This window comes from Pteropus vampyrus, unplaced genomic scaffold (assembly GCF_000151845.1).
Source record: "Pteropus vampyrus isolate Shadow unplaced genomic scaffold, Pvam_2.0 Scaffold1000001881, whole genome shotgun sequence".
Taxonomy (NCBI): domain Eukaryota; kingdom Metazoa; phylum Chordata; class Mammalia; order Chiroptera; family Pteropodidae; genus Pteropus; species Pteropus vampyrus.
The window spans coordinates 1-4,708 of NW_011916283.1; the positions used below are offsets into that span (position 1 = coordinate 1).

Sequence of the window (4,708 nt, forward strand, 5' to 3'; positions counted from 1 at the left end):
TCAATACCTATTGGACATATTTATGTCTTTGGAGAAGTGTCCATTCAAATGCATTACTTTTCAAATTATATACATTAAATAAGTACAATTTTTAAAATTGTAAAAGTTTTAAAAACACGCAAACAGTATTATATACACACACATGTATACATGTATATATACACGGATATGTATATATGTATGTATGTGTGTGTGTGTATATACATGTTATGTGTGTGTGTGTGTGTGTGTGTGTGTGTGTGTGTGTGTGTAGACCCAAATATTTAGCTCTAAAGAACAGAGGTTGTGGTAGTTTGTATTTTCTCTTTCAATCTTCTCTAAGTTCCTTAATATTCAACAAGAAAAAAATACTTATTAAAAAGACTTCTCAATTTGAAACAATAAATTTTGTATATTAAATTGCAATAGATATTGCTAGACATAAATCATTGTTCATACTTATAATTATTTTAGAGATTTACCAATAAGTAAAGAATATGCAATTCAAAATTATAATTATTGCTAAGATTTTTAATGAATTTTGCCAAATCAGTTTGGAAGAAGTCTATTTAACTTTCTTAGTGGATTATGAGCTTGCTGATTTCACCTCAGTATCACAGAACTTAATATTTTCTTTTTATACTTTACCTAAGAAAATTATTAAAAATGGTATATTGTTATTGATATAAATATATTTCTTTGAAGGTGAATATTAGTGAAGTTTAATGTTAAGTTGAAATTAAGAATATTAATCTTTCTGATATTTTACAGTGAACTGTTTTTTTCTTATAGATTTTTAATTCAAATATTAAAATTATGTGTTTTTATAATCAGAATTTTTTTAAAATACATTCTATTCCTGTAGGATTTTACAAAGATATTCTCTTATCCTCTTCCTTAATAACATTTACTAACAAATTTTAGCTGTTATCATTTACTTATAATATCTTTGAAATTATGTTCATGCAGACTTTCATTGTGTAAACCAAAAGAAATAGGATATGCAAGAATATATGAAATGATGGTAGCCCAAGAAGGAGGTATTTCAGATAAGTGATGTGTTTTAGTTATTTTAAATATTACCAGTAACGAAGCATACTAATTATATTCTTTTGCATCAAAATTCTCTTTTCTATCTATTAATTCTTTTATTCCACTAAATTGGTGATAGTAGCCCTATAATAATATTTTAATTCAATTAAAATTTTCAGTTGTACTTTATGTAAATTTTAGTTCTAATGAAAGCCTTAATTAATGCTAATTATAAATCTAAATTAAACTTAAAATTTTATAAATTGCATAATATCAAAACATTTTAATTTAAACACAAGATTTATTTTACTCAAACGCCCCATTTTATTACTGAATTCTTATCACTTCTCATAACTCATCATATCTTCCAAATATATTATTAAATTGAACTTCAAAAAATAATAATGTTGGTAATGAATGGTACGTATTGAGTATGTACTAAATGTAAGAAAATACTTTAAGTATTCTTGTATTAACTAATTTAATCTACATGACAAACTTTATGTGGCATATATAATTGTCATTCTCATTTTTCAGAGGCAGAAATCAAGGCACACATGCTAAAAAACTGTTTTGAGGTTCAAGGATCTTTTTGGTTTTTAACCTTTATAGTGATATAAAATCTCATGTTTTAACAATATTTTCTTTTCCATCCTATTGGATTTTCTCCTACATTTTAGGTGTTTTAGGCAGAGGCACTAGTAAATCTGACAGACAGGAGTCAATGTTATGAACAAGAAAGCTTTCCACATCTTTTTAATTTGATGTCGTACATCTTTTTCACTTTTTCATTCTCTCTTCTGTTCTAGGTCTCCAGAAATTTGTCTTTCTCTTATTCTATTTGACTGATAGGCAGAACCAATATGTGAAAATCTGTTCAGGTAAGCAGACATGCAAACTAGTAACAAGAAAGTCTCATGACTAGATTTACATCAGAAATGACAGAAAACACTGTAAAAGAACACTTTGGAAGTAATCATTTATGTCTGATAGTGGTAAAAAAATGATGAGAAGGGAACAATTTAGTAATCAAAATCCTGATTTTTCCTGACTGGACAGACTAAAACAATGCAATAAGAATCTCATCTTAGCCTTTCTTTTTATATGGATTTATAAAGTAAGTTGCTTCATTTGTATACAAATGTCTAGCTCAATGAGGGACAGAAAGAAGTTAAATATCAAGTCAAGCATAATGTCACTTCTGATTTGAAATCAGAATACAATTTTACAAATAAAAATTATGCATGTCTTGACATAGAAGTTCAAAAGTTCATTATTCAAATTGGTCTAGTCTACGGCCATGCCACCCTGAATAAGCCTGATCTCATCTGATCTTGGAAGCTAAGCAGGGTCCGGTCTGGTTAGTACTTGGATTGGAGACCACCTAGGAAGATCAGGTGCTGTAGGTGTAAAAAATAAGGGATTGTAAGCTGACAAGGTCCTTGCAATCTGTATGGTCAATCAAGGGTTGTCTCGCCTAAAAAAAGATAAAATAAAAAAAAAAAAAAACCGAATTGGCCTAAAGTTCCATTTTGATCTTAGACAGCTTTGACACGAGATTGATGATATGTTTTGTCTCAGTACTTTAGGGTATCTTTCAATTATCATGCTCAAAGAGCTACTGTCTATTGTTCTCATTCATCATTTATAAAGTGGGGTTCTAATAATAATAATAATGATAAACGTATATGTTCTTATGGAAATTAATAGTTATAAGGGAGAGCAACATATGACACATTGTAAATACAGGATTAATGTTAGATAGTACCTTCATTATTATGGCTATTTGATTACATGCAAGACAATACAGTATGGCCATATGAGAGGTCATATGTGTACTTGGACCTATGAACTCTCAGGAGGCAAGGAGAATAGGGAAAAAAGGGATACAAAGCAATGAGGATAACTTTTGTTCCAATAGCAGTCGTTGTTAACATATTAAACTTAACTCTGAAGAACTGGAGGCTGGGAAAATGTTCTCGACATTTTTAGCTACCTCTATCATTTGTTGCCCAATCTCAAATTAGGAAACAAAATATCTTTTAAAAGACATGTGGTTTTATTTATCCTTCAATCAGGATGATATTTAAATTAACCCGAGGTATAAAAACATACATTGTTGAAAAACAAAACAAACCACAACAATCAAAAGCAAAACAAAACAGAAATCCAAAAAAGAAAGCTAACATGTTCAAAAATTTTTTCTTGTTCACAACCTACGGCCCATATGCTTCAGTCTTCTATTGTGTCTTGATCTAAGAAGATATGCAGAACAGATGGTATGTTGGTGGCAGTCTCAGTTAAGCTAATCTTCTGTTAAGAAAGACTGCTGCTGCCTATATTTCTGATTTATTCTACTCAACTTTAATGTGCATCTTAAATGGCAAGTGTGACAGTAGAAGCAATTAAATATTTGTAACACTCTAAATCTTGATGACCATTTAAGGACATAGTTGCTATATTAAAAAAAAAAGAAAAAAAAAAGTAGAGCTATTTTCAATAAGAATTTTAAAATCCAGTCTACCTAAAGTTTTTCTTGAAGATAAATCCTTAAAATTTCTCAGTGCTGGGTACGGGTCTTATTTCTCATGCCCTAGGTGCCCATGGCCAAGACATGTTCCTCATGTCAATATAATATATATATATATATATATATTCCCGAATATATATATATATATATATATATATATATATATATATATATATATATAGTCCCGAATAGCATTGCAATATCAACCTTTCTGTATTGCAGTTTTCGTAAATACAGTCTACGATGGAGTAACATTCCTCAAACTCACCCAAAATTTTATGAGAAATATTGCCCTTGATAGGATGCTATTATTATTAACACTAGTTAGAAGAACACTCAACTAATTATTGAGTGAGAAGGACTTGGATAATAGATTTTCTTTTTCCTATGTGATATTGTGAATTGAGCAGCATTGAAAATACATAATAAATTTTATGATCATTTAGAAATAGGTTCAAATCTTAGATCATCCATTTATTAGCCTATATAGTAAAAAATCTTTTATGATTTTTATTTTTTCATATTTCATATATTATACTATTAACTGTATCATGGGATTATTTTTTTAAGTAAATGGAGCTATTACATAAAATTTCTTTCACATGTCATCAATACAATTAAAACATATTAGCTCCTCCATTTTCTATTTTTCTTTTAAGTACTTCATGCCACATACCTTCTTAAGATTTACATTCGCTTAATTTTCTATATTCCAAATATACTAAAACATATCAAGACAAAAAGTAAGAATTTGTTTTATCTGTAGAATATTCTCTATGAAACTTGCCAGTAATACATTATAGCTATTTGGAATTTTATCCAGGAAGTTAAATATATGGCGACAGAAGGAGACTAGACTTCAGGTGCTGAGCACACAATAGAGTATACTGATGTCATATTAGAAAGTTGTACATATGAAATACATGTAATGTTATTAACCAATGTTACCCCAATAAATTTATTTTAAAAATAAAAGTTTAATTTGTGTGATTTTTATTAAATTTATTGGGATGACATTGGTTAATAAAATTATATAGGTTTCAAGTGTACAATTCAATAATGTGTCATATGTATATTGCATTGTGTGTTCACCACCCAAAGTCAAATTTCCTTCCGTCACCATATATTTAACAACTTTTTATCCTTATCTACCTTCCCCCTACCCCC

The 4,708-nt window shown here is 28.8% G+C and overlaps 1 pseudogene; it reads left to right on the forward strand.

The window, feature by feature from the left end:
• The first annotated feature begins 2,301 nt into the window (after window positions 1–2,301).
• Window positions 2,302–2,420, forward strand: LOC111735484 (annotated as a pseudogene).
• The last annotated feature ends 2,288 nt before the right edge of the window (window positions 2,421–4,708 follow it).